General features: G+C 37.7%; 1 protein-coding gene and 1 non-coding gene across 7 annotated transcripts in view; both read right to left on the bottom strand.

Moving 5' to 3' along the window:
* PPM1E (protein phosphatase, Mg2+/Mn2+ dependent 1E) overlaps positions 1-18,645 on the bottom strand; it is a 289,214-nt gene that overhangs the window by 158,971 nt on the left and 111,598 nt on the right. The gene's annotated exons all lie outside the window — the stretch shown is intronic.
* TRNAK-UUU (transfer RNA lysine (anticodon UUU)) lies at positions 7,778-7,849 on the bottom strand. Its single transcript has one exon. It is a non-coding gene; the product is annotated as a tRNA-Lys (tRNA).

The raw sequence follows: 18,645 nt of genomic DNA, 5'->3' as shown, positions 1-18,645 counted from the left end.
AAGGAGATAGAAATAGGGTAGATATTGGGTAATTGGAACTGAGGGTATACATATTGTGCAACAGGACTGTCATGGTTAGGTTCATATGTCAACTTGGCCAAGTGGTGATACCTATTTGTCTGGTTGGGCAAGTGCTGGTCTGTCTGTTGCGATGAGGACATTTCATAGAATTAAATCATGATCATGTCAGTTACATCCATAGCTGATTACATTTGTAATCAGCCAAAGGGGAGTGTCTTCTGCAATGAGTAATGCTTAATCTGATCACTGGAAGCCTTTTAAGGAGGATTCAGAAGAGACAGGCTCTTCCTGTCTCAGCTGGTGAGCCTCTCCTGTGGAGTTCATCCAGACCCTCCATCAGAATCGTCGTCTTCACAGCCTGCCCTGAGGATTTTGGACTCTGTGTTCCTGCTGTCACGTGAGACGCTTTTATAGATTTTATATTTATGAGTGTTCCCTGTTGATTCTGTTTCTCTAGAGCATCCTAACTAATACATTTTGGTACCAAGAGTGGGGTGGTTCTTAAGAAACAGAATCTTAAAAATGGGTTTTTATGAATGGTTTTTTACACTGACTGGACTCAAAGACACTAAGGACTCTGATTCCCATAATCAGAATGACACTCCCAATCCATGGAGTGAGTTGGCCAAAGAGATAGTCAAAATATCACCATTCAATTCTCCTAATGCTTCGCTTGTACAAAGCCAGGCTCTGGGGGATGATGCTTTTGACACCCTTACAGAGTTTTGTAGAAATAAGAGGTATAGATATGTTGGTTGGTTGTTGTTAGATACACTGGCTACATTAAGGAGTGAAAGGGATGGGCTTAAGACTTCAAACGAGAAGCTTAAGTGTCATCTGACAGATGTAGACGTTTCTATGAGTATCCTGAAGGAAAATCTTATTTCCTGTAGCTGTAGACTTGAGAGCTCTGAAAACCAGACTCAGAATCTTATTGTTAGAATAACAACTTTACAATGTCAACTGAAATCTCAATCTTGCAAGGTGTCTGTCATTAAGTGAGGGCATTGATTGGAAAGGAGTGGGACCCTAAAAAATGGGATGGTGACATATGGATTGATAATGATGTCGGGGGTGAGGTTGAAACCCTAGGTCATGCTCAGTCTTCTCTAGAGAACCCTGTAATAGTGTGCCCTGAGGAAATAACCACCCCACCTCCAGCCTGCCTTGAGGAGTTGGCCACCCAACCTCCTCCTGAAGGAATTAGCCCTAGAGTGATTAATCCTGTTTCACCAGATGAAACGGCAAATGAAGGTGCTGAAGCAAATGGCTTGGAAGATATTTCTAATCCTTTTCATGACCCACCCCCACCACCCCTCATTTCTTTCAGACCTATAACTAGACTAAAGTCCCAACAGGCCCCTAAAGGTGAGGTACAAAGTATCACACATGAGGAGGTACATTATACTCCAAAAGAACTGTGCGAGTTTTCCAATTCATATAGACAAAAATCAGAGGAATATGTGTGGCAATAGATTTTAAGGGTGTGGGATAATGGTGGGAGGAATATAAGGCTGGATCAGGCTGAATTTATTGATATGGGCCCATTAAGCAGAGATTCTGCATTCAATGTTATAGCTTGAGGGATTAGAAAAGGTATTAACAGTTTGTTTGGATGGTTGGCTGAAACATGGATCAAAAGGTGGCCAACATTACCTGAGGTTGAAATATGAGAACTGCCCTGGTATAATGTACATGAGGGGATCCGGAGGATTAGAGAGACTGGAAAGCTAGAGTGGATTTATCATGCAAATCCTGCTCTTACATCCCAGGAATGTCTGGAGGATGCACATTTTACCTGAACAGTGAGAAATAAATTTGTGAGACTAGCACCATCATCCCTGAAGAGCTCTGTGGTTGCAAGTCTCTGTAGGTCAGATATTACTGTAGGAACTGCTTTCACTGAGCTGGAATCCTTAAACAAAATGGGGATGACAGGATCCTGAGTTGACAGAAGCCAGGTGGCAGCACTTAATCGCCAAAGACAGGGTAGACATGGCTATTATAATAGACAGCAAACTCAAAGCAGGAGTCAAAATTATATGACTTGCAGAGATTTGTGGCATTGGCTAGTAAATCATGGGGTACTTAGAAATACAATAGAAGGGCAGTCTACTAAATTCTTGTTGGAGCTGTATAAACAAAAGAGTTCTAGGTCAAGTGAACAGAAGTCTAACCTGAATTACAAAAACACAGAGTCACAGCCCCTTAATCAATTTCCAGACTTGAGACAGTTTACAGACCCAGAGCCCCTTGAATGAAGGGGAGGCCAGGTCCCTTTGGGGAAGAACCCTGTTACACTGCCACAAATTTATACTGTTAATCTTCCTCCAAGCCTTCCCCAAAGAGACCAACGGCCTTTTACCAGGGTAACTGTGTATTGGGGAAAAGGAAATGATCAGATATTTTGGGGATTATTGGACACTGGTTCGGAAGTGACATTAATTCCAGGGGACACAAAATGTCACTCTGGTCCACCAGTCAGAGTGGGGGCTAATGGGGGCCAGGTGATCAATGGAGTTTTAGCTCAGGTCCATTTCACAGTGGGTCCAGTGAGCCTACTGAGCAACTGGAAGAATCCCCACATTGGCTCTCTAACTCGTGCAGTGAGGCTATTATGGTGGGAAAGGCCAAGTGGAAGCCACTAGAACTACCCCTACCGGGCAAAATAGTAAATCAGAAGCAATACTAGATTTCTGGAGGGATTGCAGAGATCACTGCCACTCTTAAGGACTTGAAGGATGCAAGGTGGTGATTCCCACCACATCCCATTCAACTCTTCTATTTGGCCTGTGCAGAAAACAGATGGGTCTTGTAGGAGGACAGTGGATTATCGTAAGGTCAACCAGGTAGTAACTCCAATTGCAGTTGCTGCTCTGGATGTGTTATCATTGCTTGAGCAAATCAATACATCCCCTGGTACCTGGTATGCAACTATTGATCTGGCAAATGCTTTTTTCTCAATAGCTATTAGTAAGGACCAACAGAAACAGTTTGCTTTCAGCTGGCAAGGTCAGCAATATACTTTCACTGTCCTACCTCAGGGGTATATGAACTCTCCAGCCCTATGTCCTAATCTTGCTGCAGTGTCCTTGATCAATTCTCCCTCCCACAAGACATCACACTGGTCAATTATATTGATGATATCATGTTGATTGGATCTAGTGAGCAAGAAGTAGCAACTACTCTAGACTTACTGGTAAGGCATTTGCGTGTCAGAAGATGGGAGATAAATCCAACAAAAATACAGGGGCCTTCCACCTCAGTGAAATTTCTAGGTGTCTAGTGGTGTGGGGCATGTTGAGATATCCCTTCTAAGGTCATGGATAAGTTGCTGCATCTGGCCCCTCCTACAACCAAAAAAGAGGCACAATGCCTAGTTGGTCTTTTTGGATTTTGGCGACAACATATTCCTCATTTGGGTGTGCTACTCTGGCCCATTTATCAAGTGACCAGAAAAGCTGCTAATTTTGAGTGGGGACCTGGACAAGAGGAAGCTCTGTGACAGGTCCAGGCTGCTGTACAAGCTGCTTTGCCACTTGGCCCATACGATCCAGCAGATCCAATGGTGCTGGAAGTGTCAGTGGCAAATAGAGATGCTGTCTGGAGCCTTTGGCAGGCCCCTATAGGAGAATCACAAGGCAGACCCTTAGAATTTTGGAGCAAAGCCTTACCATTTGCTGCAGATAACTACTCTCCTTTTGAGAAGCAGCTTTGGCCTGCTACTGGGCCTTAGTAGAGACTGAACGCTTAACCATGGGCCACCAAGTTACCATGAGACCTGAGTTGCCTATCATGAGCTGGCTGTTGTCTGACCCACCAAGCCATAAAGTTGGGCGTGTGCAGCAGCACTCTATTGTAAAATGGAATTGGTATATACGAGATAGGGCCAGAGCAGGTCCTGAAGGCACAAGTAAGTTACATGAAGAAGTGGCCCAATTGCCCATTGTCTCCACTCCTGCCACATTACCTTCTCTTTCTCTGGGTTATGGCCTCTTGGGGAGTTCCTTACAGTGAATTGACTGAGGAAGAGAAAACTTAGGCCTGGTTTACAGATGGTTCAGCATGATATGCAGGGACCATCCGAAAGTGGATAGCTGCAGCACTACAACCCCTTTCTGGGGTGTCTTTGAAGGACAGTGGTGAGGGTAAATCCTCCCAGTGGGCAGAACTTTGAGCAGTGCACCTGGTTGTTCATTTTGCTTGGAAGGAAAACTGGCCAGAGGTGCATTTGTATACTGACTCATGGGTTGTTGCTAATGGTTTGGCTGGATGGTCAGGGACTTGGAAAGACCATAATTGGAAAATTGGTGACAAAGAGGTCTGGGGAAGAAGTATGTGGATAGACCTTTCTGAGTGGGCTAAAAACGTGAACATATTTGTGTCCCATGTGAATGAGCACCAGAGGGTGACTTCAGCAGAGGAAGATTTTAATAATCAAGTAGATAAGAAGCCCCGTTCTGTGGATACCAGTCAGCCTCTTCCCCTAGCAACTCCTGTCATTGCCCAATGGGCTCATGAATAAAGTGTTCATGGTGATAGGGATGGAGGTTATGCCTGGGCTCAGCAACATGGACTTCCATTCACCAAGGCTGACTTGGTTACATCCACTGCTGAGTGCCCAATCTGCCAGCAGCAGAGACCCACACTCAGCCCCCGATATAGCACCATTCCCCAAGGTGACCAGCCAGCTATAAGGTGGCAGGTTGATTACATTGGACCACTCCGTTCATGGAAGGGGCAGAGATTTGTTCTAACTGGAATAGACACACACTCTGGATATGGGTTTGCTTTCCCTGCACTCAATGCTTCTGCCAAAACTACCATTCGTGGGCTTATAGAATGCCTTATCCATCATCATGGTATTCCATATAGCATTGCTTCTGATCAAGGAACACACTTCACAGCAAATGAAGGGCAGGAATGGGCACATGCTCATGGAATTCTCTGGCCTTACCCTGTTCCCCATCATCCAGAAGCAGCTGGATTGATAGAACGGTGGAATGTCCTTTTGAAAACTCAATTATGGTGTCAACTAGGTGGCAATACCTTGAAAGGCTGTGGTAATGTTCTCCAGAAAACTGTATATGCTCTGAATCAGCGTCCACTGTATGGTGCTGCTTCTCCTATAGCCAGGATCCATGAGTCCAGGAACTAAGGGGTGGAAATGGGAGTGATACCACTCACTATTATCCCTAGTGATCCAATAGAAAAATTTTTGCTTCCTGGCCCTGCAACCCTGAGCTTTGCTGGTCTACAGGTTTTAGTTCCAAAAGGGGGAGTGCTTCCTCCAGGAGAAACAACAATGATTCCATTGAACTGGAAGTTAAGACTGCCACCTGGTCACTTTGGGCTACTTATGCCACTGGATCAACAAGCCAAGAAGGGGATTACATTACTGGCTGGGGTGACTGACCCTGACTATCAGGGGGAAGTAGGACTGCAGCTACATAATGGGGGTAAAGAAGAGTTTTCTTGGAATATAGGAGATCCCCTAGGGTGTCTTTTAGTACTACCATGCCCTGTGATTAAAATCAATGGAAAACTGCAACAACCCAATCCAGGCAGGACTATCAATGGCTCTGAAACTTCAGGAATGAAGGTTTGGTTCACCCCACCAGGCAAAGAACCACGGCCAGCTGAAGTGCTTGCTGAGGGTAAAGGGAACATGGATTGGGTAGTGGAAGAAGGTAGTGATAAATATGAACTTCGACCATGTGATCAGTTACAGAAATGAGGACTATAATGCTGTTTTGTTCATGTTATACTATTTAAGTTGTAAGATATAAAATTTAAGAATGAAGATTACCCAAGGATTTGCACCCTATTCTGGAGAGATTTAATGTGTTTCCAGTTATTTGCAGGACAGTTGAGTATTGTTAGGTGAAAGTAAAAATGTGTGTTTTATTATTTTTTATTTAGATATTAGGTATGGTTTAAGCTGGTATGTATAGCTGCCAAGTTGACAAGGGGTGGACTGTCATGGTTAGGTTCATATGTCAACTTGGCAAAGTGGTGACATCTGCTTGTCTGGCTGGGCAAGAGTCGCTGGCCTGTCTGTTGCAATGAGGACATTTCATAGAATTAAATCATGATCACGTCAGCTACATCCACAGCTGATTACATTTGTAATCAGCCAAAGGGGAGTGTCTTCTGCAATGAGTAATGCTTAATCTGATCACTGGAAGCCTTTTAAGGAGGATTCAGAAGAGACAGGCTCTTCCTGTCTCAGCTGGTGAGCCTCTCCTGTGGAGTTCATCCAGACCCTCCATCAGAATCGTCAGCTTCACAGCCTGCCCTGCAGATTTTGGAGTCTGCGTTCCTGCAGTCACGTAGACACTTTTATAAATTTTATATTTGCAAGTGTTCCCTGTTGATTCTGTTTCTCTAGAGAACCCTAATACAAGAACTGATAGCACAGTACTACCTAAGTGTAATACAATAATGTTAGAACACTGAATGAAGCTGAATGTGAGAATGATAGAGGAGGAAGGCTGGGGGCACAAATGAAATCAGAAGGAAAGACAGATGATAAAGGCTGAGATGGCATAATCGAGGAATGCCTAGAGTGTATAATGATAGTGACTAAATGTACAAATTTAAAAATGCTTTTGCATGAGGAAGAACAAAGGAATGTCAATACTGCAGGGTGTTGAAAATAGACGGTAATTAATATTTTAAAACTTTAACTTATGTGTGAGACTAAAGCAAAAAATGTTTATTTGGTGCAAAATTTATATTTTGACTAGTGCATTTTCTAATATAACTTATGTGGACAGCTTAACTGAACATCCTAATACATAGAACATTGAGTAGGGCATGATATTTTGTAGGTTTGTTCAGAGAGATGCCCCGATAAATCCCAGAGTGATTTGATCAGTGAATAAAAAAGTATTTGCAAAGTCTCCTTGGGGGAATGGGCAGAAAGGGGGAAAATTCAACTTCCCCAAGTGGAGAATTCTTCATATTCTCACTAACAGTGGGGACAACCAAAGCAATAGGCTGAGCCCCCAATCTTGGAGTTTGTTCATATGACACTTGTCCCCGCAATGGGTAGGCTAAGCCTACTTAAAATTAGCCCTACAAATCACCCCCAGAGAACCTCTTTTTTTGCTCAGATGTGGCTGCTTTCTCTCTTTCAACCAACAGGGCTAGCAAACTCACTGCCCTCCCCCTTTCTAAGTGGGACATGACTCCCAGGGGTGTAAATCTCCATGGCAACATGGGACAGAAATTCTTGAATGAGCCGGGACTTGGCATCAAGGGATTGAGAAAAACTTCTCAACTGAAAGGGAGAAGAGAGAAATGAGACAAAATAAAGTGTCAGTGGCTGACAGATTTCAAACAGAGTGGGGAGGTTATCCTGGAGGTTATTCTTATGCATTATATAGATATTCCCTTTTCAATTTAAGGTATATTAGAGAGGCTAGAGGGAAGTGCTGAAACTGTAGAGCTGTGTTCCAGTAGCCGTGTTTCCTGAAGATGAATCTATAATGATATAAATTTTGCAATGTGACTGTGTGATTGTGAAAACCTTGTGTCTGATGCTCCTTTTATCTGTATGGACAGATGAGTAAAAAATATGGATTAAAAAAAGCAACAAAAACAAACTAAACAAACAAAAAAGAAACAAAAAGAATCAGTCAAATTCATTCTAAGTACATGCCCAAAGTAGCATTATTTATTCCCATCTGTTCACAGGGTTGGTTTCTTCCACCCTTATTTTTTATTTTATTTTATTTTTTTGGGGGGGGGTTGCATGGTCCAGGAATTGAACCTGGGTCTCCCACATAAAATGCGGGCATTCTAACCACTGAACTACCCGTGCACCCTTCCCACCCTTATTTTTAATGCAAGGCTTTTCTAAGCGTTTGTTTTTTGTTTTATGCCATAGCCCTAAATACAGACCCTGTCCCTGCAAGTAAGTAATAGTCATAATCAGGACCCACTATTCTTATTCATAGATCTTGAAGCTACATGTTTGGAATTCAGAAATTTTTTAAAGAAGGTAATGTGGTATACATACACATAAATATTCTTATAGCAAAACTTATTAATTTTACATTAACTGAAATAAACAGACACTAGACATGTCCTGCCTCAGTCAAGAAAGTTGGGTTTTACTTTCATTTCAGAACAGGTCAGGTTATGTTTTGATGCTCAGTGAGAAAAAAAATTTTATTTTCAGAGCTTTTTAGATTTTGGATTCATGGATAAGGGATTACAAACCTATAACAGATACTCTAACATCTGGAGAGTATACTGTAATGAAATTTCTAAGTATGTACTAACCTAGAAGATAAAATTTCCTTAAATGACAAAAAAAAATACCACTGAATTACTCAGTATTCAGTTTGAAGAAAGGATATGGCTGAACTGATGGTATTTAAAGTAAACAAACGAATCAAAAAACCAACATAGATTATGGTTCTATCACTGTCCTTAATCCATCTAACTTAAATTATTTTTGTAATATACACTAACCAGTATATCAATTATATGAATTTTAAAATTTAGGGAGCAACTATACTTTAAAGATGACAATGAACAGTAAAGTATGCCAAAAACATTTCTAAAAAACAGGAAAGGTAATGGGCAATGGAGGAATAATATTTAAGAAGTGTTTTTTCATGAAGGAAATCTGTCTGGGAAATTATTTTCTAAACCAAATCTATTACCACAGTTCTTAATATACTTAATTATAATTGCAAAACTATAAGGCAGAACTAGGATTGTCCATGTGCTAAAAACCTTATAGTTAGAATAACTTAAACACCTTTTTAAAAAACATAAAAATAGAATAATTATTTGTTAAATCAAGTAATTTAGGTTTCAAATAATTTTCAGATTCAGTGAGATATTAAACAGATTATCAGAATTGCTTTAAATATCAAGATGCTCTATTCCTGAATAGAAGAAATCTAAATGCATTAAGCAAATCACCAATAAAATTCTAAAACCTCAATGTTCTCAATTCTGGAACATGGGAGTTAAAATGTGAGAACTAATTTTTATAATAAAATTAGGGAGAGAAGATTAAAATGCATGCCACATGGAAAAAGAATGAAATGTGACCCCCGCCATACAGCATACAAAAAAAAAAATGCATGCACCAATTAGTAAACACTGTACAATAACTAAGTTCTCTGTAGTAGAGCTATAAGTGTTCAGACAATGGACAAAGGATGTGGCATCTTATATACGGTTGTGAATGCCTCATAGGATTAAGTATAATGCTTGTATATAGCAAGTACTCAACAAACATTTAGGAAATAAATGAGCCAAGAGGTCACTAAGGAAAAAGTCAAATTTTAAAAGCTGCAATGGAGTTAATACTAATTAACCACAAAGGGAACGAAACCACAATGGACAAACCTGTCAAACACCAATTTAACCAAATGATTAAAGTAAACATCAGTAATAATAAGACACATCAACATCACGAACCCCTTGATATGATGCACTTAGAAGCATACACTATTTTTGTGGTATTCTTGCCAAAAATATTTAACATCATTCCACTCATGAGAAAACATGAAAACTCCATCCCCCAATTTGAGAGAGCTCTAAAAAATAATTGATCATTACTTATCAAAATATTAAGGTTATGAGGGTGCATGGGTTGTTCTGTGGTAGAATGCTCGCCTTTCATGCAGGAGACCCGGGTTCAATTCCAGGACCATGCACTCCCCCCCCCCCCCAAAAAAAAGTATTAAGGTCATGAAAGGCAAAGAAAAATTGAGAAAGTTACAGACTGGAAGAAAAATAAGACTAAATGGAATATGAGACCTTGGATAGAACACTGGGACAGAAAAGGACATAGTGGAAAATCTACTGCAATTCACATAAGCAATGAAGTTTAATATTACCAGTGTTAATTTTATATTCTTGAAAATTATACTGTGGTTCTATAAGATATTCAATTGGGGAAGTGAAATGAGAGATATAAGAGAGTACTGTATTATTTTTGCACTTTTCTGTAAGTCTAAAATTAATTCAAAATAAAAAACAATTAATGCAAAAATAAAAAGCTATGGAAGGGTAGTCTAACAATATCAAATAACATTTCCCAGACCACTTACAATAACTCCAAGAAAACAAAGTACTTAGGTATAAATCTTTCAAAACCTGTATAGAATCTTTATGCTGAAAAAAACAAAATGCTGATGAAAGAAATAAAAGATCTAAATAAATGAGAGGAATATTGTGTTCATGGTTTGAAAGATTTAATATGGTAAAAATGTCAATTTTTCTCAAAATTGATCTATAGGTTTAATGCAATTCCTATCAAAGTCCTAACAGGATTTTTTGTAGACAAAAAAGATAAGCTAATTCTAAAATTTATATGGAAAGACAAAGAAACTAGAATAACTAGAATTTTGAAAAATAATAATAAAATGAGAGTCACATTATCTTATTTTAAGACTTAAAACATAGGTAATCAAGACAGTGGTATTTGGAAAAGGATGGACACACTGATCAGCAGAACAGAATAAAGAGTTCAGAAGTTAAGCCACACAAGTATTGACAACTAATATTTGACAAAGAAGAAAGGATAGTTTTGTTTATTTTTTTCAACAAAGGTTTTCGACCAATTAGATGTTCAGAGGCAAACAAATAAACAAGCATGAAATAACTTCCCAACATATGTAAAAATTAATTCGAAATGGAAAGCATACAGTCCACACTGGGAAAGGAGGATGCAAGGCTTCAGGAAGGAAATCTTTAAAAAAAAATTTATCTGATACATGTAACTATACTTAGAATACTTTAAATTTCCATTCAAGAGTATGGAGAGGAAATGATGATAGGTACATAGAAAATCAGGCAAATGAGAAAACCAATAATTACTAACTCCAGGAAAAAAAATTGTACAAGAAAGAAAATATAATCATAGTACATGGTGGCTGAGCAGTAACAATATTTACACACCTCAAATATGTAAAAATTATTTTGCCAAAAATTGGGAGAAGGGAAAATGGTAGCAGGAGTTGTATATGATGTTAAATTTTATCTTACAGAGTAGGAAACAAAGAGTTAATGCCAAAGATAGAAAAATATTATTTAAAGACATAGAGGTAAATTCCAGAAGATACAACTTAAAGAATTAAAAATAGCTGCCTCTCTCTTCAGCCAACACAACAAGCAAACTCTACGTGGGACATGACTTCCAGGGGTGTGGACCTTCTTGGCAACGTGGGACAGAAATCCGAGGATGAACTTGGACTCAGCATCAAGGGATTGAGAAAAACCCTGGAATGAGCTGAGACTCAGCATCAAAGGATTGAGAAAACCTTCTTGACCAAAAGGAGGATGAAATGAGACAAAGTGTCAATGGCTGAGAGATTCCAAACAGAGTCAAGAGGTTATCCTGGAGGTTATTCTTACGCATTGAGTAGACATCACCTTGTTATTCAAGATGTAATGGAGAGGCTGGAGGGAACTGCCTGAAAATATAGAGCTGTGTTCCAGTAGCCATGTTTCTTAAAGATGATTAAATAATGATATAGCTTTCACAATGTGACTGTGTGATTGTGAAAACCTTGTGTCTGATGCTCCTTTCATCTACCTTGTCAACAGACGAGTTGGAATAAAAATAAATAATAGGGGGAACAAATGTTAAAATAAATTTAGTTTGAAATGCTAGTGGTCAATGAAAGCGAGGGGCAAGGGGTATGGTATGTATAATCTTTTTTTTTTCTGTTTTTGTTTGATTTCTTTTTCTGTTGTCTTTTTATTTCTTTTTCTGAATTGATGCAAATGTCCTAAGAAATGATGACTATTCAACTAAGTGATGATATTGTGAATTACTGATTATATATGTAGAACAGAATGATCACATGTTAATGTTTTAGTTCATTTTTTATTAAATATTTTTAAATTAATTAATAAATAAATAAATTTTAAAAAAATAGCTGCCTCTGAGGAGAACTTGGGGGTAGAAACAACTAGGGTAAGAGACAGGCTGATCTTTTCTTATTATAAAATCTAGAGTATACTATTTGACTTTATTAAAAATATTGTGAATGCATTAAACTGAATAAAAATTTAAAAGTACTTTATAAATGTATAGATTCTAGTGATGTAACCCTAAATTCACTGTGTAACAGAATCTCTAAATAGATCTAATTATTTATATGACCTTAAGAGATTTTAAGTAGTTAGTTCAATTGGATAAAATACTAGTTTCAGATCATGATCATGAAACCCAACGGAGGCTTTGTCAGATTCCATGGACTTAAAAATGCACTCAGTTTTAGCCAGCAGATTTAAATAAGCATGCTATTCACTGAAAGAAAACCGAGAAAGAGAGTATAAAAGGGTTAACACAAACCATCAGCACAACAAGCAACTCTCCTTAAAAGTATATAAAACCCTTACAGACAATAAGTTAGTGTAACAGAATCTTTATTCATTAAGGATAATGAGTTACATTGAGAAGTTGAAAGAAATTTCTCTCTTGAAACCTCAAATGATAAGTAATAATTTTTATCACATAACTAGATCAAATGTACATTTAATGTACTCTCCTTCCTCATTATAGCTTATCCTTGAGGTTCTGCAGAATTTTAGTTGCCATAACAACCTGAGTAAACCCTTTATTCCTCCAGACATCTGTAGCTATTTATAATTGCAACAGCTGGATCTGTCCAGCTAAATTTCTTTTATAAGATACCAAATCAGTTTTCATTTGCTTTGAACAAACTTGAGAAAAATAAATGTTAGGAATCATTAAAATAAGATTTCTGTATCTAAAGTATAGAAATATATTATAAACTATATAGAGTAAGGAAGAAAACAGAAAAATACTACATTTTCCTTCCACTGTTTTGTGAAGAAATAGCAATATCAACAGAAAGCTTTCTAAACTGCTGACCTCTTTCTGAATTGAAACATGCTTAGATATTTTATGGTTTTTTTTTCAGGGGGTGGGGTGGGTGCATGCTCCAAGAATCGAACCTGGGTCTCCCTCATGAAAGGCAAGCATTCTACCACTGAACCACCCGTGTACTCTGCTTAGATATTTTAAATAAGTTTCTTTCCTCCCTAGTTACACAACACAAGAAAATATACTACGAAGAAAACACTGGCATTTTATAAAACAACATTTATTAGCAGCAAAGACCACCTAACTTCAATATTCTAAAATATTTATTAAGAAACACAGAATAAATAAATAAATATTTTTCAACTGAAATGTTCTCCTTTTCAAAATGGTTGTATTGGTTCTTTTAAGGTAATAGTACCCTCCTATCCATTACATTTCTTGAACAATTTATCAGAAGTGCTTACATAACAGGAATATGCTTATTTTAGCGTCTCTTAAACTAGATACAAATTCTTCTTGGGTGACAGAAATGAGGATTAAATCTTATTTTAATATTTTGCGTTTACAGTTTAAAAAACACTCACATACACTATTTTATCTGATCCTCACAATAATGCTTTAACATGAGTAAAATAGCTATTTTCATCCTTATTTTTTAAAAAAAGGCCCCAAAGGGTTAAACTTGCTCTAGGTGAAATAGAAACAGCAATAATAATAAAAAACAGCTCTTATGACATACTTTTAATACAACACAGACAGTGCTGCTTCACTATTTTAAAAGTGACAAGGAACAGGCAGTGGGACAACTGACTGGCGGCCTTCAGTTGTCATAAACACTGAACAACGGAATCAATTACAAGCTATGCCTTCTAACATAGCTTATGTTATGTTATGTTCTGGCAGTATGACAGGACTGTCTGATATTATAGCTCCGATTATCAGCCAGAAGCTTAAACTTACGCATATTAGATTTTCCCTACGGAAAAATAGTACATTGTAGTCCAGGAAAGAGCAACCAATTAGATCCAAATTTTCACATTTTTTGTTCATGGCCAATCAGTGTTTAAAACATGAATTATCATAATCAAAGAACAAGTTTATAAATGTCTATAGGCTACACCTTTAGGAATATGATTACGCTCTATTTTTAGGAAACATTTAATCTTAGTATAAGGATCGCAGGGTCCCAGAAACTGGCTGCAACTTTGACATTCTTCCTTCCAGGTAACCACATAGCAAACACCAAGAGGTTGTTCTAAACATAATTCTCAGTAAAAGCCATAACCGAATCAGAAGACGTATTCCCTCTTGCCTTGTAATAGGAAAGATATTTGGGACTCTTTAAAAAAAAAAAAAGTCAGATGAAAAAACTATGCTTCTAAGTAAATAACACACATTGCTGCTCATGTTTTATAATACCTGCTCCTATTAACTTATCTCATTCAGTAATCTGACCATTCTCGCGCCTTAATTGCCTTGATTTCTTTTCTACTTTTTTGCTTTTGTTACTTGCCCACCTCCATCATTATATCCTTCTCCACCGCCCACCCCCTCCCATCTATTTTTGGTATTCCTCATATCTCTCTGGATCTTTGTCTTCTGCCAATCATATTCCTTACTAATTCTGCCACCCAAACTCCCACTAACAGCCTTGCCTTCATCACAACTTACAATTTTAAATTTCTTACTTTCTCCTTAATGTCCTTTCAAAATCTCCTTATCAAGGACAGTTGATTAAGCTAGTTCATACTAAATACTATATCATACCAAAATCTAGTTCATACTAAATACTATATCATGAATAACTCAGTAACAGTAATAACAGTGCCATTTTGGTGAAGATGGGGGAGTTATGAAGGAATGGACAATCTTCACACAATTCAGCCCACATTCCTATCTCAAGCAAAGAATAATGGAGTTCGTAAATCCCAAGAAAACCCTTTGACAAACTCATCATCTCTCAAAAATACAAGCCTTGATTGCTGAAGTGATTCAGTTGTTATTCCACATCAACCTCATCTATTTATTTATCTCTTTTATAAAGCCAAGGCTCTTGCATTCCACTATCAGCTCCTCAAAAAGTAAGTCACTTTTTATTACATTACAAAGGTGCCTGCCTTGCCCAAAGCAAACTGAATCAAACACCTAAACTAAAGTATGTGCATCTGTACCAAAGGACATGTGGTTATTCTGGTCCATGAGTGGCACCCATTTGAAAAGGGAGTGGGATGTAGGAATCTTCATGTTGAAATGAACATCTTCCTTCTTTTTCTAATAGACTCATTATCCCTTCAGATTTTTTTTACCATTATTTACTTTTTATTTTGAGATACTTTCAAACTTATAAGATAAATACAAAAATAATACAAACCAACAGGGGCCTAGATTGTAAACTCGTATAACAATCACATTTGGTCCAGAGTGGTAACTGTTATTTCTCGATTTTGAGAGGCTGTTTTATACATGTATAACCTGGTATTTAGAGATTTGAATGAAGCCGATCACGTCAGGATTAAGGTAATTCACACACAGGGGTAAGGAAGACATTGTCCTTATTTTAGAACCTCATCTACTCTTTGAGACCAAAGGAAGAGAGGTTTATTGTGTTCAGAACCTCAATTTTCTGTAGCACATAATCTAACTCCACCTGTCTGAATGAATCATTAAAACAATCCAAACACAGTGAGCCCAGAATAAGAATGAGGGCCTTTAATCCTGTATAGTTTAATGTATTGCCTGGATACATCCCAGAGTAGCTTAAGCAGATAATAAAAAGTATTGGCCAAGTCCTTTGAGGGATACGAGAAAAAATATGGAACTATTAAACTTTACCATTGGGGAAAACTCTGATACTGTGTCAAACATTAGGGACACCCAAATCAATATTCCAAGCCCTTGGTCTTGAGCCTTGCTCTGGTGAAGCTTATGTATATAGGAGAGAAGCCTAGCCTACCTATAGGTATGCCTAAGAGTTACCTCAAGAGGACTTTTATTGTTCAGATGTGGCCTCTCTCTCTCTCTCTCTCTCTCTCTCTCTCTCTCTAAACCCCAACTCTGCAAGTGAAATCATTGCACACATCGTTACATAGGACATGACATCCAGGGGTGAAAGTCTCCCTAGCGGCATGGGAGATGACTCCCAGTGATAAGCCAGGCCCTGACACCATGGGATCAACAATCCATCCTGATCAAAAGAGGGAAAAGAAGTGTAACAAAATAAGGTATTACTGGCTGAGAGAATTCAAATAGAATTGAGTGACTATTTTGGAGGCTACTTTTACACAAGTTTCAAGTAGATATTGCTATTTTCCATGCTTGGCCAAACCCTAAGCAAAACTATTCCTGCCAGCCCTAAAGAATACCTGAGCCTCTATTTGAGATTCTACAAAAGTTCCATGCACTATGATTATTTTGCAGAAACCTACAACCTCCATGTGGTTTCTAGGCCAAATAAGTGCTGAAACCCAGAGAAGTCAGCATCTCCAGAACATCAATTAGTCCCATCCCCCTACCCCATATTAACGACAGCCCTTTCCAGCATGAAAAATTAGAATGGGCATAACCCAAATAACTGTAAAGAGTGAGAGAAAGATCAAAGGTGATGGTGGAGTTATACAGAGAAGGTAGGGTTTAACAAATAAGTATGACTGCTGATTTCATTATATTGATATTTCTTTTAGTCTCCCAGTATCTTAGAGCAGCTAGATATAAAAACCTAAAATTGTGAAATTGTAACCCATACCCAACTCTGAAATCTGTTCTACAACTAAATGTTGTGATATGTTTTGAAATTTATTGTTTTGTATATATGTTATTTTCCACAAAAAAGAAAAAAAAAGCCAATTGTGATGATAAATGCACAGCTATATGATGATACTGTGAACCACTGATGTACACTTTGGATGATTACATGGTATGTGAATGTATAACATATATCAATAAAAATAAATAATTAAAATAATAATAATACAAACCCCATATAGAGAACTCCAAAATATCTCTATCCCACAGATACTCAGATCCACCAACTTTTATCATTTTGCCACATGTGCTATATCAGTCTATCTATCCATGAGTCCATCTCTCTATTTATCAATCAATTTTCTTAACACTTGAGTTTAGATTGTATACATCATGCTCCTTGAAAAATTAATACTGCCATGTACACTTCCTAGGAACAAGGATAACTTATATAACCAACTTAAAGGCAGTTAACAGTTAAAGAAATTTAACATTGATATAAATCTTCATTGTATATTACAATTTTTTATATGCCCCACTAATGTCCCTTTGAGCTTTTCCTCCTCATTTACTAGATCCCATACAATATCATGTATTACTTTTAACTGGAATAGACTCTTTATATGCTTTTTTCTTAAATTGTAGGAATATATACATAATATAAAACTCTGCATTTCAACCACTCCCAGGCATATCATTCAGTGGGATTACTCATATTTACACTATTGGAATACTCTCACCAACTTCCACTACTAAAACTTTCCCATCTCCCCAAACAGAAACTCTACACCCATCATCTATTAACTCCTCATTTCCCCTGGCAACTGTGCACTAATCTCTGTCTCTGTGAGCTTGCAAATTCTCCGATATTTTCTTTATAACACCACAGGGCTTAAGTTTAACATCCCAAATCTACAAAAAAACTTGTTTGCTTTAATAGCAACTTAACGTCATCAGTATGCACAAACTATTTTTCTATATCCCTCTGTCCCACCACCTTTACGTAGTTCAGATCACAAATTACATGTTTATACATTACGAGTTCAACACCACCAATTTATCATTATATATTTTTCCATTTGTCTTTTAGATCCTGTAGGGAGTAGAAAGTGGAGTTACAAGCCAGAAGTTAAATATTACAGGCATTTATATTCACCCATATCATTAACTTCACTGGAGATCTTTATTTCTTCATGCAGCTTTGATTTGTCTATTCCTGTCAACCAGCAGAGCTGTGCTTAAGGTCTAGTAGTGATGAACTCTCAATTTTTGTTTATCTTGGAATGTCTTCATCAATCCTTCATGTTTGAAAGACAGTTTTGGCAGACACAGAATTCTTGGTTAGGAATTTTTTTTCCATCACTTTAAATATGTCTTTCCACTACCTCCTCAACCCCATGCTTTCCAATCAGAAATTGGCCATTATTCTTACTGACGTTCCACTGTACATATGTTTCTTTTCTCTTGTGGCTTTCAGAATTCTCTATCTTTGGCATCTGACAGCTTGATAATACTATCCCATGGTATGATTCTAAGTGGGTGTTCCCTGTTTGGAATCCATTGAGCAACTTGAACGTGTATATTCATGTCTGTTAAATTTGCAAAGTTTTCAGTCATTATTTCTTTGAATATTCTCTCTACTGCATTCTTTCTTCTTCTTTTGGGTCTCCTATATATCGGGACAGTTGATGCTGTCCCAAAGGTTCCTCAGGCTCTGTTCACTTTTCTTAAATCTCTTCTTCTTTCTACTTCTCAGACTAGATGATTACAAGGTCTTATCTTCAAGTTCACTGATTATTTTTTCTATCAGCACCAATCTGAAGTTGAACCACTCTAAGGAATTTTTCTATTTCTGTTACTGTGGTCTTCGGCTCTGTTTGGCTCCTTTTCATAATTTTCATCTTGCTATGGACAGTCTCTTTGTATATCTATCAGAAAATTATTTCCTTTAGCTCTTTCTCCATTTTTTCCTTCAGCTGTTTCAGCATATTTAGGATCGTTATTTAAAAGCCTTTGTCTGGCATTGCGACCTATCATAGCTTGCCAAACCCCAA

This window comes from Tamandua tetradactyla, chromosome 6 (assembly GCF_023851605.1).
Source record: "Tamandua tetradactyla isolate mTamTet1 chromosome 6, mTamTet1.pri, whole genome shotgun sequence".
Lineage (NCBI taxonomy): Eukaryota > Metazoa > Chordata > Mammalia > Pilosa > Myrmecophagidae > Tamandua > Tamandua tetradactyla.
Note: the sequence above shows the minus strand (reverse complement) of the source record. Positions and strands in the feature narration are given on the sequence as shown.